Below are 15,971 nucleotides of genomic sequence, written 5' to 3'. Positions count from 1 at the left end.
CCGCGAGCTTCCACCGAGGATCGCGGCGGGCCAGGCTGCCGTCCCGGCCGCCCCGGAGGCGGAGGGTTCCGGGCTGTGGGTTTCAGCTCAGTTACCCACAGGAACTGTGGTTTACAACGGGAGAAGATCAGCACACAACCAGGCGAGGAGTCTTAGAAGGTCGCGAGCATCATTTTGAGATAGAAGTAAGAGCCAAACAAGATCGATGCTCGCAGGTCAGGATGGCCGAGCGGTCTAAGGCGCTGCGTTCAGGTCGCAGTCTCCCCTGGAGGCGTGGGTTCGAATCCCACTCCTGACAACTCTTTTTCTGAAATCAATTGAAACGTTCTTTTTCAGTAAACCTTTTTCTCTCTTTTTATGTTTTCGCTATAGTGGAAGCACCGTGTACTTAAAAGATAGCTTGAAAATTAGAGATTTTTAACATTTTCTTTGTCTCTGCTTGTCTGTACACACAAAAATTTAGATGAATGTTAACTCATAATTCGTGGCTCTTTCACTCATGTCTACATGGTTACTGGCTAAGACATCTATCTCATTGGTCTGAATGTCATTTTTTTTTAAGGTTTCTGATTTTGTATTTGTCATAATTTCATATGTACTTATACTAGTTAAGATCCTCCAAAAATACAGAACTGGTGTGTGTGTGTGTGTTTATCTAGCATCTCTCTATCTACTTATCTACCTACCTACCTATCTATCTAATTTAGCATGAAGACACAGCTCACAGTTATTGAGGCTGAGAAATATCATGACCTGCTGTTTGTAAGTGGGAAAGCAAGAAAGCAAGTGTCATGGTTCAGTCCAGGTAGGAAGCACTGAAAATCCAGAGTTAGAGGCTATCTCTAAAGTCTGTCAGACCACAAAGTTCCCCACCCCCACCCCACCATCCCCACACCCAGGCCAAGGCTGGATCAAGCCCATCACCCTGGGGAGAGCAGCCTACCGAGTTTGGTTTTGTAAGTCCCCGAACGCCAGAGACCCCATGACCGATCAACTTGACATTTTAAATTAACCAGCACACGGTTGATGGTCAGGCCAGCATGGGCTGGTCTCTAAAGATTCAAGCGAACAGGACAGGGTCAGCCCCAGCCCAGGGGAGTGAACAGACTGTTAAAAAGACACAAAGCGTATGGGGGTGTACACCTGTAATTTAACCGGCGGGGAAGGCAGGGAGATCAGAGATTTATGGCCAACTTCAGCCAGGCCAGTCTGAGATACAGGAGACCTTGTGCCTCACCCGGGAGGCTGAGGCAAGCCAGTTGTCACAAGACACTTCAGCCAGTCAAAGTCAAACAGAAACACTGAAAAGAGCCTTTAAGAAAAGAATTTTATTTGGGACATTTGGAAATAAAAACAGTTCTGGTTCCCTTTCTGTTGCTCTGATAAAGGTGAAAGGATTTGTGTCGGTTTACAGATTGCAATTCGTCATCAAGGGAAGTCTGCGCCTGAACCTGGAGGCAGAGACTGGAGCAGAGAGCATGGATGAAGGGTGCTTACTGCCTTGCTCCCCAAAACATCTACCCAGGGTGGCACTGTGCAGTGTGCTGAGCATTCCCACATTGACCCCAAGTTCACTGGCACTTCTAGGGTGTGAACTGAAGTTCCCTCAAAAAAAAAAAAAAAAGTCACATATTTATGTTGAAGATTATGCTTAGTCAGTCCTGTGTGGTTCAGGCAGTTGGCATGTTAAAGATCAAGTACCCAAATGCTCTTGGGCTATCTTTAGCCCCCTTAATAGCCACTTATCAACCACATTCTGTATTGACCAGTGAATGTAGGAGAGCATTATCTTTCATCAACCCTTTGGCAGGGATCCCCACCTACTTTTGAGGTAATCTGTTTACTCAGTGTCCACACCAGGGTATCTGTGGTAAGTACATTGGTTAATGCTGTTCTGTGAGTATAAAACATTGATATCCATTTTCACAATGAAATGTGGTATTCAGGGAAACCTGAATTCGTGCTCCTAGGCTGTGGTCACTTATAGTCTGCTCAGAATAAAGTATCTTGTCTCCTTTTGGAGAAACAGCTGTGCTTATATCAAGTGTTTGAGGGAACTCACTCTGCCGTGGTTGGCTCGGGGCAGCAGTAATGAGGTAAAGTTAGCTTTTAGATCAGAATTAGTCGGTTGTGGTGGCACATACCTTTGATTCCAGCACTCCGGAGGCAGAGGCAGAGGCAGGCGGATCTCTGTGAGCTTCTAGGCCACCCTAGTCTACAAAGCAAGTCCAGGACAGCCGGAAATACTACACAGAGCAACCGAGTCTCGAAAAACCAAAGTTCAGAATTGGCATGCGGTTTTACTGACAGTTGCAGAGAAACAAAAAAACAAACAAACAAAAAAAAAAAAAAAACCTGTAGTCTTAAAGAGAACCAGGCTGTTTCCTCGAAGTGGCCAAGTGGGGCAGCCCCTGGAAAAAACCTTCTGTGATCTTAAACAGCCACCGAGCTGTTTATTAGACCCTCCAGATAAAAATGGTACCTGAGGGCTTAGTCTACAGTCGGCATGGAGCAGATGAGGCAGGTTGGGTAAGAGGAGGGGACAGCACGTAAAATGTCATCACTGGAGGGTAGTCTTTGCTCTTGAGAAAGGGCGTTTATGGGCAGAGAAGAGAGGGGAAAAAAAACTAGTTAATCAGAGAATTCGCCTTCTCACAGTCATCGCTGCTTACCACACAGGGGATCAGAAAGTGTGACTGCTCCCTGAGCTGTCCCGCAGACCATCAGGATGCTCTGTTTCCACAAAACCCAGAAAGCCAGGCGTGTGGAATTTTCTGTGCCAAGGGCCGGGAGCAGGATCTGGGGAAGGGAGCTGGCAGCTACACCAGTGAGCCACTGTCTCCCTGGTCGTGGTGAGAACACTCAGCTCACAGTAAAAGTGGCTTTTTTTCTTCTTCTTCTTCAGACATTCTTCATACTTCAGAATTTAGGGGAATGCTCCCCTCTCCCTAGTCTAATTCAAGTCTCCGCTTTTCAGCCTCACTCACGCTGACAGGTTGACCCTATGGATGTTCTCAGGAACAGGCTTTCAGATGTTTTTTTTTTTTTTTTTTTTTTTTTCCCCAGAAAGCTCTGAGCCCTACACAGCTTTGAAATAAGTTATGCGTTGTTCTAGATGGTTGGCAGAGGTGCTGCAGGGCTATCCACAGCAGATTCCCAATCATTTCAATAAGCGGGTTTTAAAATATAAAGAACTGAAAGAAAGAACCTGCCGGGGGCAGACGTGGGAGTACGCCCATTCGGGAACACCCGAGAGAAAACTAAGAAATGCGTATTTGTTCTTAAGGAAGTGACCTTAGATTTTATTATTTATTTATTTATTTACTTTTGTAAATTAAAATCCACTTCACGATCCACTCTTGGTGCGGTTCGGGCGAGTGCATATGAAGATGACTTTGAGGTTACCCTTGGAGAGGAGGTATCTTACGAGCTCAGAAAAACCACAAAAAGGCCCCGCTGGGATTCGAACCCAGGATCTCCTGTTTACTAGACAGGCGCTTTAACCAGCTAAGCCACGGAGCCGGCACACGCTCTATGCTTCAAATCAACAAAGAAAAGGAATGAGTGCGGCTTTTGTTGCAAGTACTCTCAGCCGGTTCTGCTTTTGTCTCTTTCTTTTTCATTCAAGATGACCCTGGCGGTTCCTCAAACCTTAAAAATGGTCTCGGCTCCTCTCCAAAGATCTAAGAAACTGCTCGGCTGCAGGAAAGCCGCTGGGGTGGGCGGGTGAATTACGTGCGCAGGCTGGGTACGCAGGAAGGAAGCTGTCCCCAAGGGCAGGACCTCTGCGGCTTACCATCGCGCTGATAAAAGCACCACCCAGCCCTTGAGGAAGAGCATGTAGGTGAGACCCACAAAGACAGACTCTGTGTGTGTGTGTGTGTGTGTGTGTGTGTGTGTGTGTTCCACTCATGTTGATCAGAACATTCCCAACACCCAGGCGGGTCCACGCAGCAAGCAAGCTTTTATTATTATTATTTTCTTTTTTCTTCTTCTTTTTTTTTTTAATTTTATGACTGTTAAGTTAAACTGAAATTTAAGATTTTTGATAATTTTATAACTGCCCCCATTTCCCCCCCTGTAAATGTAGGTTTTAGCGACCTCCTTGTTGGTCCTAAGATTAACAAAAAGAATTCCAGACTCAAGCCTTAAAAATTCAAGACTTCATAATAAACAGCCTATTGTTAGAAAGTGTAAAAGAGAGGCCCTCATGCAGCTTCTACGGCGGGAAAGGCTTCTTATAATGTTTATCCAGAGGGTCTGATTTGATAAAGGGCCGAATAAAGAGCATTTGCAACGTTTCTTATTGTCCCGGGAGCTGTGTATCTGTGCCTGCTTCCAACTCAGTCGGTTCTCTGTTAAAATAAATCTATTCTCCAAGTACAGTTCAAACAAGTTTACAAACTGTTGCTGTAGTTGTGAAAGTAACTTCACAAATGAAACCTGCAGTTACAATTGGTTGGTTGGGCTTCCTGAGACCTGTTGTCTGGGCGATGATGCTGAATTCAACACTTCAGCATTTCTAAACTGTGTTGGTAGTTGAAGAATTTAACTAAGGCGGTTAAGCCATTGAATGACCAAGGAGGGGAACAGGGAGAGTCTGTGAGCACTGCTGATCTTACTTTCACTAGAAGATTTATGATCCATGAACCCAGCATTTATGATCTATGGCCTGGTTGAGATAAGCACCTATTTCTTTTATTTTAATTTTTAAATGTGTGTGTGTGTGTGTGTTCGGGGTCTTGCTTGAATGCTGGCACCTGAGGAATCTGGAAGGAGAGTTAAATTGCTAGGATCTGGAGCTAACTTGGCAACTAAGCTCAGGTCCTTTGAAAGAGCAGTACTTAACTGCTGAGTGGTCTTTCCAACCCCTGCTTTTTAATCTTATAGTTAGCCATCATATTGTTAATGCTGCATTCAAAGGCTCAGTCACACAGTCTAGCTTTAACTAAACTGTATTAGATGCCAGTCAACAAAACCAACATTGTATGTGCTGTGTATTTCTCCTTTGACTGAAAGTTGGCGACATTTGCATGGAATTTCTAAGAAGTCAAAGAAATTGTTGACCGTGAGATAGTTCTTGGATAATAACAAAACTCCAATCAATCCTTTACAGATATGTGTGAATTTGGGCTCATACCTATAATCTTAACACTTGGGAAGTGAAGGCAGGAGGATGAGAAGTTGAAGGTCATCTTCAGCTATAGAGAATGTGAGGTCAGCCTTTGAATAGGAGACCCTGCCTCAAAAAATCAAAACTAGCAAGCAACAGAACTATGAGAATGTTATTTCCACGCAACCTCCACTATGACTGGGAAGGCAGGCTCACAGGAACCTCATGATGACTCTCCTCCACACATCTGAGACTAAAGACAGGCTTGAGCCCAGTGTCACGTGCTGCTCACAGCAGAGAAAAGAAGAGAGGCAGACAACAGTTTCTCTTATGTTGGAGCCAAACCAAAGAACAGTAGTACATCGAGACACAGAGAGAGAGAGTTCATCGCAGCGATAATGCATCAGCTTTGCCAAGTTACAATGCCCAGCTATGTAATTAAACTTTAATGTAGCTGGTCATGGTGGGTCCGCTTAGAGTCTCAGCTACTCAGTAAACAGCTGCAAAGGTTTTAATCCTGTCAATCATGTAAGGCAGTTAACAATGTAGTCTTCTGCTGATTCTCATTTCTTCTGGATTTGGTTTCTCTGACTAATACAGTCACTGACTGGAAGAAGCTGGATCTCTCTCTCTCTCTCTCACACACACACACACACACACACACACACACACACGCCCCAAATACAGTGAAAGAATGCCTTGCTGTGGACATGGCTTAGTAGATTGAAGCAGCCAAGAAAGGCCTCTAGAGAGGCCCTAGGATCTGGTCCCCTCTCTGTGTGTGATGGTGTTAAACGAGATGTGGAGGCGCTGGACTTTGCTTCATTACTGAAAGGCCAAGCACACAAATGTGCATGCTGTTTGTGTGTTTGTTTGTTTGTTTGTTTGTGTCTCTGGTGGAAAGATAGTTGGAGCTAATAGGAAGATGACCTTCACCTTTTGGCTCTACCTTCTCCACTCTGGAATTTTAGCAGTGTGCTCCCATGACTTTCTGTTGGTACATATTTCAATGTAACTGGTTTCTTTTTGAAATCTTTTCTTTTTTTCTTTATATATAATAGCATCATTTTGAGATGGAGTGGAAAAAAATCACCAAATTAGCTCAGGAGCCTGTGTACAAAACCTCATGAGAAAGAGCCCTATGTTTGGGGAGAAAGTTTGAGTAAGCTTCCCTTGATGCTTGCATGTAAAAACAGCCACGGGTGTGCTAAGGGTTGTTGAAACTTTATGCACCCAAACTAAATAAACAGCTTCCGAATCTCAACGTGTGTGGTCTCAACGTCAAGCAAGTCCACTCTGCTCCAGAGCCCCCGATTTATTCAACAGTGCCTGAGAACAGAGATAGTGAAAGACTAAACCACACATATGAAAACCATCTTTGCTTTGAGAGTAACCAAATGTGCACCAGAACTGACAGTTCCCATCAAGGCATCGTGCTGAGATGGGCAGCCGGACTGCCTGCTGCTCCCTTGGGGTTGGAGCTTTCCTATATGGAGACAAGAAAAAAGACAAAAGAAAACAACAACAAGAAACCCGAAACACTAGGGAACTCAAGGACAAGGTCCACTTTCCTTCCATGCTGTATTGTTTTCCCCTCCAAATCCACCACAGTTTTATCTGGAGCTGTCTGTGTCGGAACCGCCCTGGTATTTCCCGGAGGGCAGGGGGAACCTGTCTCCTTTACAGTTGTATCTCCCGTGCATCCAGCAACATCGTTTGAATGAGTGCGAGCGTGGACAGAAAGGCGATATGGAGACACCTCTACACCTCTCACCACTGGGGGTTTTTGTTTTTTTGGTTTTTTTGGGTTTTTTTTGGTGAGAGAGAGAGAGAGAGAGAGAGAGAGAGAGAGAGAGAGAGAGAGAGAGAGAGAGAGAGAGAGAGACCTAGAAGGAAATAAAGAGAAAATCTAAAACCCAATTTCCTAAGCCAAACCTAAACCAGGGCAATTTTAGGCTCTGAAATAGACTGACTAGTTGCCCCACCCAGAGACTACGTGTGCGGGGCCAGTGGCGCAATGGATAACGCGTCTGACTACGGATCAGAAGATTCCAGGTTCGACTCCTGGCTGGCTCGGAGTGCACCGCTCGTTTTGCTGTTTTTAGTGAGGGGGGCCAGTTCCACGTCTGGCAAGGCGACGGCGTCACCAGGGTCTCTGCGGAGCCGCGACCCTGGGCTGGCTGCCTCGCCGGTCCGTTTTGCCTGTGGGAAGATCTTGAAGCAGCCTCTTCCGCCGTTAAAAATCTGTTCAGGGTGTTGGCAACACCGAGACAGTTGCAGAAGAGAGGAAGCTCTGCGGAGCTGGTTTCCGTAGTGTAGTGGTTATCACGTTCGCCTCACACGCGAAAGGTCCCCGGTTCGAAACCGGGCGGAAACAGCGGTGCTTGCACTTTTTGACACCACGGAGCTCATTTTAAAACATTTTCATCGCTTATACCCACTTTCGCTCCCAGAGCGCTTCTCTAGCTTGAAGCTGCTTCTCTAGGTAAATTTGATTTCCAACACCCCGCCCCTAGGCCTCTTTTCAGGGAAGTGAGAAAAAAAAAAGTTTTCATAGGTTAAAAATATGTATCCAATCAACTGTGGTAGCTTATGCTTTTATCCTAGCCCTGGAAAAGCTGAGGCTACTGAGTGAGACACTGCGGAGGGGAAAAATACTCTTCTGTATTATAAAATAGTAGGAAATTAGCGATTTGACTGAGGATTTATCTTAGTTGTACACTTGCCTAGCGCATGGCTGTGATGAGAATGACCATAACAATTTCTTTCTTTCTTTCTTTTGGTTAGATAACCGTTTCAAGGACATTTGAACTACTGACCTTCACTTGTAAAGTACTCCTCCAAGTTCCCAGTTTTAACTCTTCTCCTTTTCTCAAGACAGGGTTTTTCTGTGTAGCCCAGGCTGTCCTGAACTCACCCTGTAGCCTCAAGAACTCAGAGGTTCCATGGCCTCTACCTCCCCTAGTGCTGGGACTTTAAAGATGTGACCTACCACCCAGGCCAGCCTCAAACTCCTGATCCTCCTGCCTCCTCCTCCTCCTTCAACAAATCCTACCAGTGTGCACCCCCACAACTGGCCCCAATTTAACTCTTAATCTCTGTCCTCCTTCCCCCAAACTTTTCACAGCTTCTGTTTTCCCATTTTACAACAGACAGACACTGCTCCTGTTTTGTAATTCAAAAGCTTTTAAAAATTGTTGTTTAGCTTTCAGTATTTCACACTCTGCTGGCGTTCCCTGCTACCCACAGGCCCGGGCTTTTGTGGAGTGAGCCCATCAAATGTTTAAGCACAGATATATAAACTACAGAAGGGAGAATATAAACATTCTCCCCACCGTATTTTAAATCATGCTTTTTATGTTATTAATCATTTAAATGTTACAGGACAAAAATACGTCTTTTTTTTTTAATTTTGAAATAGAATTTACTCCTAAACCTGCAGTAAAATGGAAAGATTTACTAACACAGCAATGGAGAGGACCAAATGTTTTACTAGCTTCCGGGAGAGGCTTTGCTCGTGTGTTTTCACGGGGTGCTGATCCGTTTTTTGTGGGTGCGGGACCGGTTGATTGTGCCAGGACTCCCACCGTGGACTCAGAGCCCAGGCTTTCACCTCTGCCCTGTGCTCCGTGCCCACCTCAGCCATCAACACCTCCTACCTCTGCCTGTGCTAGATACGCCATCAAAAGCAAACCCTGAGGACGTGGCTCCTGATGCTCCCGGTGGACGCCAACCTGTGTTGTTTCGCCTTCTGCTAACCTGTACCCAGGAGGGTGTGAATATTAGGGAAAAAAAATGTTATTTGACTAATTGTATCAGTTGCACCATGAGACCTAGTGTTTTTCTTACTGCACATCAGCCTCCGGTTAGTCTTCCATAACCTTGTATGAGGAGTCTGCTGCTGATGCACGAGAACGTGGCGCCGGTGCCCTCTTGTGGCCAGAAGTGATTTATCGCCGCACTCATTTCAGAGATCTGTATCTGACAGGTGTACCCTGCTCATCACGTAAATTCTGTATCTCAAAAAGTCTCCCTAGCACTGATTACTCAGGAGAAGACGGGTTGAGGCTTGACAGATAGAATTAATGCTTTCTGGGAAGCCATGGGTACAGTGAAAGGGAAACAGACATTTCTTGGTGGCTGAAAGTCTTCCAAGAGTGATACTGCAAAGCAAAGATAGACAATATGCAAAAAAACTATTTTGAACAGTCAGTAATTAAACCGCATAACAAAACAAATTATATTAGGATTTTTGTACGAATGAACGGTAGGTCTTGAAGGGGGGTCCCCCTAAGCGGCCGCGAGGGGAGGCAGCAGCAGGGAGAAGGCTTGTCGAGGCTCCCCTTTTCCAGGGCCAATACCTCAGGTTCAGGGCCAAAACGGGGACACTCAGCGCGATTCACGTCAGACTGTTTATTTCTGTGAGCAAAAGCTCACAGTAGAAATAAACTCTGCTGATATTTATGAATTTACAGACAGGAGGCGCTTTCGAGACAATAAAAATCCTGAGCAGGCTAGTTTAAAATTCCCACGTCAGAAATATCTCTTGTTTTGGCGTCTTATCTCTAATTGACACATCAGTGTACATACTTACACAGTACAGGCCAAGATTTCAATATGTGCATACAACGCCTAGCAACATGATCGGTATTGATTACGTCAGATGCCTGTCACTTATGTTAACGTCTAAGTCTAAAATCTTTTCTACCAGTTTCTTTGAAATGGTCGGTTAATCACCGACCATTGTTACCTGCGCTGTAGAACACTGAAGGTGTCGCTCCAAACTCCCAAGCAAGACTATTACCTGTGTACATTCATACATGCACAGGTGAAGGCACATGCCGTGGCAAACAGTCCATATGTTAGCTGCATCCTTCGGGGCACAGGGAAGCCCTGACTTGCATGACTACCTTACCTGTCTCTTTGTCATCATCCCTTTATGCTGGAAAGTACAATTGTTGAATTTGCAGAATACTGTGAACACTCACCTTGGCAGTTTGCCAATAGTATCTTGCACGTTTCTTAATTGATTCGGAGACATTAAGAATGAGGTTTCTAGAGTCGTGGTGGTCCGTATCTTTAAACTCAGTACTCAGCATGAAAGTTCTCCATGATTTTTCTCATGAAAAACAAAAAACAAAAAACAAAAAAAAAAAAGGATAGTGTCTGGTAATCATGTTAGCTGTCCAGTGTCTTACATACAAGAAGTCGTATAATGTGCATTCTTATTTTCTGTAATAAAAATTGTCAGTAAAAGCTTTGTGTACAGTAAAAAGTGTTTTATTAGTTTCTTAAATGAAGCAGGAAATCCGTGGTCTTAGGCAAAGGCAGGTCCACAAAAACTTCGCTTCCCTCACGTGGAATTTCAGATGTTATCCAGTTTGCTTTGAAGCTTTTGGGGAATAGGATAATATTCGGATCTCACAGAAGTTTTTGTGTTGGCCCTTGAATGGTTGAATTCAGAAGGAGGCACCAGAAGTGGAGATTTCCTACCAGTAAAATAGACCGCTTTATTCTGGCCAGTAAGTTACAGCGGTCTAGGAGTTTGCGGAAGAAGAGCTACCCACTTTAGGTGAAAACAAAACAATTAAATACAGTTCAAGAGCCCTGGGTGCTCTTCCAGAGGACTTGGATTGCCTTCCCAGCACCTCATGGTGACTCACAACTCCAGTTCCAGGGAATCCATGCCCTCTTCTGATGGATTGTGAGGGGCCTGGGATAGGAGCCACAGGCCTGGAATAGCAGCACCAGGAAGGAGTTTAGCAAGATCCTGATCCAGACCATTGTCATTCACACTGTGAGTTAGGGGCCAGCCTGGGCTACATGGGACCCTGTTTCAAAAACCGCAAAGCAGGGCCATCAAGATGACTCAGTGGGTAAATATGAGCAGCCAAGCCTGGTGACCTAAGTTCCACCCTCGGGTCCCATATGGCAAAAAGAAAGAACGAGAAACAGTTGGCTAAGAGCGACAGCGGAGGAACAGCATTTGTACTTTGGTTCCGGGCTCCAGTTCATTAAAGAAAAGTTCTCAGACACTGCACACGCAGTGAGCTGTGTTTGGAGAAGAAGCTACAAAGTTGGGAATTCCATTTCTTACGGAGTAAGCAGCAAGTATGCCTGCCCATTGCTCTGGACACGTAATTTTCCAAGGCTGATTGCTTTGATCATTCCTGAGAAAAATCTGAAACAAGGGAAGTCAGTTTATCGTGAGGATGTGAAACCCACAGCGAACTTTCTCCCAACAATGAATTGTTGGCAGTAGTTGAGTTTTCTGTGCTTGAAAACAACCAAGCCGATAAACATACATGGTAAGAGGTCAAAAGGATGATAAAAATCGGTAATATGTCTATTAGTTTAATCCATTTCCACTAGTTTTTAAACTGTTTGCCTTGGGGAGGTTTTTTTTTTTTATGTTTTAACATATATGAACCCCTCATATATATGTGTGTTCGCGTGTGTGTATATTTATCGTACGCTGTGTAGTTCGGACCTAACAATGCCCACATTCTGTTTGTAGGCTTTTCAGACCAATATCAACATTGATATCCTTCAGGCCCAAGCAAAGTTTCTTTCAAAAGTAAGTGGATTTATCGCTGGAGCTTGTAAGGGGGCAACTGAGGGTGGAAGCGACTGTTTTTCTAATATTGCTTGGCTTTAGTTGCTTTTGAAAAATTGCAAAGAAAAGCTTTTAAGGAAGGGTTTTCAAGGGCCGCCTCCTTTTTCTCGTCGCATCTCTTGGTGTTTGTTTTGGACAATAGCCACCAGCGGCCAGAAGGTCTCTTCTACTTGAAAAGCTGGTGACTATTGTCTCTTTCGCCATTTCAGGATGAAAAGCAAACCCACAAGCACTCTAAGAGTGTTTCAGAAAGTAAAAAAAAAAAAAAAAAAAAAAAAAATCTTTTTCAGACATTGGGCGGCGTCTCAAAGCGCTGAGGCCAGCAGCTGGGGATGTAGCTCAGTGGTAGAGCGCATGCTTCGCATGTATGAGGCCCCGGGTTCGATCCCCGGCATCTCCAGTTCCGTTTTTTCCTCTGAGGAAAAAGACTTTTACATTTTAAAACGTCAGATCTCTCTATATTATGTCCTGCGCTACATTCATATTTCTATAGTATTCTCTATAAGAGAACCGTTATCAGCAAGGGACCTAGGCTTGCTTTGCGGTACCCGAGTATTACTTTACCTGAAACCCTGAAACGAACCTAGCAAAGCGCAGCGTGCGCGCGCAGCGTTCCGGGAAACAGCCCGTTGTCAGGAGGGTTGTGGTGTACGGGAAACAAAGACGGTAAGGAGACGCGGAAAGAGTGGCCCTCATCCCGCGTGCGAGGGCGCAAGAATTCAGCGCAGAGCTGAGGAGAAGGAAGGCGCCCGGGTCGAGGAGGACAGACTCGGCGGATGTGCAACGCGTTCTCCGAAAGGCCAGAACAGGATGTGCAGAGTGTTGTTACCATGATTTTTCCACGTTGCTCGCGGCGCCGGCCGGTTAGCTCAGTTGGTTAGAGCGTGGTGCTAATAACGCCAAGGTCGCGGGTTCGATCCCCGTACGGGCCAGCCTGTCTACTCTTTTTCTCTTTTCTGGGATGATGTGGCCCAAGGTTGCCGTTCGCGGCGGCCCGAGTTTTGCAGCGAGCCCGTCCCCCTCCGCCCAGTTGCAAGAGACTCGTTTTGCCTAGTCGCGTAGCTCAAGCAGCCGCGTGAGACAGGCAGGACGGCGCGGACGGGCGAGCGGGTCAGAGTTCCTTCGGGTGTCAGCGTCCTCTGCGCGCCCCGCTGAATGCTCCGACGAGCTGCGGCTTGCACACCCCGGCGAGAGCCCGAGCACGCCTCCCGACGCCCGGGGCTGGCTCGGCGTGGGGCTGCGCAGAGGCCGACCAGAAGACCTGAGAAGAAATGACGTGCAGATCACCTTCACTGGGCGTCTGCGCAGCGGCCTCACCGAGAGTTTGTTTAGTAATGAAGGGTGCCCGGACGTGCGTGGCTCGTTGGTCTAGGGGTATGATTCTCGCTTAGGGTGCGAGAGGTCCCGGGTTCAAATCCCGGACGAGCCCTAGTTTTGAAGCCTTTAAACATAACAGTAATGGACGCTGTTAAATTCTTCTTTTGCAAGTTAAGTCTTCTTTTCTGTGGACGCTGTTCCGGCCTGTAACCTAAGCTGTCTTCTAGCTAAAACCAGTCGTGTTCAGACCCTCACCTCTCCTTTCAGCCTGCGCCGTCCGAGGCCCAGGGCGCCGAGATCTGCGGAAGCTGTACAGCGGCGTGATGCAACCTGCGGGGCCGCCGCTGCTCGCCGCGATCCGGCGATTAGAATTGATTTTCCCAAAGCCACCGGTTGGTTCTAAAAACGGGCTTTGCTTGGTAGCGGTGAATTGCATTCTAATGGTACATAAAGAAGTTGAATTTCCCTCAAAAAATTCATCTGCGCCCAACGTGGGGCTCGAACCCACGACCCTGAGATTAAGAGTCTCATGCTCTACCGACTGAGCTAGCCGGGCACATGCGTTCCCATTTTTCCATGTCACTATACAGGACGTATTGCTCACGGCCCCAAACCCCGCTCAGGGTAGTCGTGAAGTATGACGTTACATTCTATTTCCTCGTTCATATTCATCTTCTAGGCGAGAGAAGACAAACCTCTGGGAATAAAAACTTCTCAGGAAATTATCACCCTGTATTCCGCTTAGTTTAGATTTCCCCTCTTTTCCCACTCTCGGCCACTCTTGTCCCTCTTTCTCCCCTTTTCCCCTGTGTCACTCATCTTCCTACTTTGATATCTCTTCTCCTTTCCCCTTTCTCTTTCCTCTTCCCTCCTCTCCCCTCCCCTCCCCTCCTCTTTTCCTCTCCCTCTGTCTCTTCTTGATAAACCTGAAAATGTTCAAAGTTCAGCAATGGCTTTTCCTGGGCTCCAGACCTTGGTGTCTTCGTCACTTGTCAGGCATCCACGGCCCTCCTTTCCTGTGACTCGGGGGTGCCTTCTGCTGCCGTTCCCATCGCCTGTCAGTTCTACCAACTTCCTTATTCTTTGTGTTAAGGAAAAAGAAAACTGTGAAGGGGACAATAATGCAGGTCCTCTCCCCGGGGAGGCTTCTGTGGACAGGTGCTGCATCACAGCGGGGTGGCGGCAGAGTAGAGGTTAGACGTTTGGTCACAGTGTCCGTCAGGAAGGCTGCGTTGGCAGGATTGCCTGGCAGAGTTTAGTTCTCATTGAGATGAGCGTGTCAGCTTCATAAATTCATATCGAGAATTACAACTGTGTGGTCGGATGCATTTTTCAACTGTGTTCAACACTGGAAAGACCAAATCCATACCCAAAGTTGACTGGCATGCAACCAAACCAAAGGGACTTAAAAGGTAACCGTTACGTCATTGCAGAAACCTGATTAGGGCTCAGCGTCTCATTAACTCTGCCTTGAGGCCATGGAGATGGCATTCACGGCCTCTGAGAGCACAGTCACCCTCCCTCCCATCCACGCCTTCCCTTTCCTTTACCTAAGAACCCCGATGTCATTGTCTCTCCATTTCATATGTCATGTCATCCCATATTCTAGCTTTTCCACAGAACAAAAACAACTCACATGCTAACTATTCAGAAAGGCGGCTAACTCCTCAGGTCTGGCAAACACAAGCACGTGTTGTAAACTAACAGTTTGGACTCCCTAAATATGGGGATATTGAATATACACAGTGAAACTGGCAATCAAACATAAACAGTGGATTTAGCCCACAGTGATCAAAGCCATCGTGTATTTCAAATTGATTCTAAGTGGGTGATTACAGGTGATTTAAACAAAAAGATCGATTTTCTCCTAGAGGGCGACAAGGGAGTCCATCCATGCTCAAGGCTCTGGCTGTGTGGGGGTGGGGCACAAGCTCTCTGGAGGAGTTTTTGAGGACATGATTCTATTAGATCTGGCTTGAAGTCTTCTTAGCCTGATTTAATTTTAATTGATTCATTTCTCCAAATTTAGCCACACTGAGAAACAAGGCTATGAATTTCATGTAGACACAGTTCAGTTCCCAACAGGAAGACAACCGCCCAACCCAAACTGCCTGTGATGTTTTGTCATTCTGTAGCTTAGCCTGGTGAGTGGGAGGCGCTCGGATGTTGGCTTAGTGCACGCCATGTTTTATACATGTAATATATCTAGTAAATGTGATTGACTTGAAACAATTTGTTTTTGTGTGAGCTTTCCCAGTGAGAGGTCATGTGCAGGCAGTTCACACACTTTTTTGGTGAGAGATTGTCATGGCAAAACAAAACAAAACAAAACAAACAAACACAAGGCAATCCTTTGAGGGCCGCCCTCAGGAACAGAAGCATAGGAACACTTCTGGACTTGGCACGGTTCTGGATGAAGAGCTCAGGATGAGACAATCACTAGGGACAGTGTTTGATTTATCCATGCAGGCGAGTGTATGCTTTAGAAGAAAGCCTTAGCAATTTGAGAGACACAGGAAAAAAAAAAAAAAAAAGATACAGAGGTACAGGGACCGAGCATAGTTTGCAGGGCAGGCTGGGCCTTAGGTGAAAGAAACAGGAAATCCTCTGCTCCAGAGTTACCTAAGCAGGGAGCAGAGGGGACCACGGAAAGGAACAGCATGGAAAGAAGGTCCTCAGCCCTCTCCCCAGGTCACAGTTCAAGAGCGTCTCCATGCAAGTCATACTTGGGCTGAGTATGACCTCTTGGAAAGACATCTGGATTGAGGTGCAGAAAACACAGACTACCTGATCGTTGGATATATTTCCACTTAAGCTGCTATACAGGAATTTCCTGAAGAACAGAATTGTTGCTTACGGGCCTGCCTTTTTCTTTAAGTGTTAACAGTGACACCGCCCTTGGATTTATGCTTTGGTGAATACTAT

The 15,971-nt window shown here is 46.0% G+C and overlaps 8 non-coding genes across 8 annotated transcripts; 6 read left to right on the top strand and 2 right to left on the bottom strand.

The window, feature by feature from the left end:
• Window positions 1-215: 215 nt before the first annotated feature.
• Trnal-cag (transfer RNA leucine (anticodon CAG)) lies at window positions 216-298 on the top strand. The gene has a single exon. It is a non-coding gene; the product is annotated as a tRNA-Leu (tRNA).
• A 3,150-nt stretch (window positions 299-3,448) lies between these two features.
• Trnat-agu (transfer RNA threonine (anticodon AGU)) lies at window positions 3,449-3,522 on the bottom strand. The gene has a single exon. It is a non-coding gene; the product is annotated as a tRNA-Thr (tRNA).
• Window positions 3,523-7,116: 3,594 nt separating this feature from the next.
• Trnar-acg (transfer RNA arginine (anticodon ACG)) lies at window positions 7,117-7,189 on the top strand. The gene has a single exon. It is a non-coding gene; the product is annotated as a tRNA-Arg (tRNA).
• Window positions 7,190-7,417: 228 nt separating this feature from the next.
• Trnav-cac (transfer RNA valine (anticodon CAC)) lies at window positions 7,418-7,490 on the top strand. Its single transcript has one exon. It is a non-coding gene; the product is annotated as a tRNA-Val (tRNA).
• Window positions 7,491-12,057: 4,567 nt separating this feature from the next.
• Trnaa-cgc (transfer RNA alanine (anticodon CGC)) lies at window positions 12,058-12,129 on the top strand. The gene has a single exon. It is a non-coding gene; the product is annotated as a tRNA-Ala (tRNA).
• Window positions 12,130-12,587: 458 nt separating this feature from the next.
• Window positions 12,588-12,661, top strand: Trnai-aau (transfer RNA isoleucine (anticodon AAU)). Its single transcript has one exon. It is a non-coding gene; the product is annotated as a tRNA-Ile (tRNA).
• A 425-nt stretch (window positions 12,662-13,086) lies between these two features.
• Trnap-agg (transfer RNA proline (anticodon AGG)) lies at window positions 13,087-13,158 on the top strand. Its single transcript has one exon. It is a non-coding gene; the product is annotated as a tRNA-Pro (tRNA).
• Window positions 13,159-13,529: 371 nt separating this feature from the next.
• Trnak-cuu (transfer RNA lysine (anticodon CUU)) lies at window positions 13,530-13,602 on the bottom strand. The gene has a single exon. It is a non-coding gene; the product is annotated as a tRNA-Lys (tRNA).
• Window positions 13,603-15,971: the final 2,369 nt, after the last annotated feature.

This window comes from Meriones unguiculatus, chromosome 19, assembly GCF_030254825.1.
Source record: "Meriones unguiculatus strain TT.TT164.6M chromosome 19, Bangor_MerUng_6.1, whole genome shotgun sequence".
Classification (NCBI taxonomy): Eukaryota; Metazoa; Chordata; class Mammalia; order Rodentia; family Muridae; genus Meriones; species Meriones unguiculatus.
The sequence above is the reverse complement of the archived record's forward strand: the minus strand, read 5'-3'. Positions and strand labels throughout refer to the sequence as shown.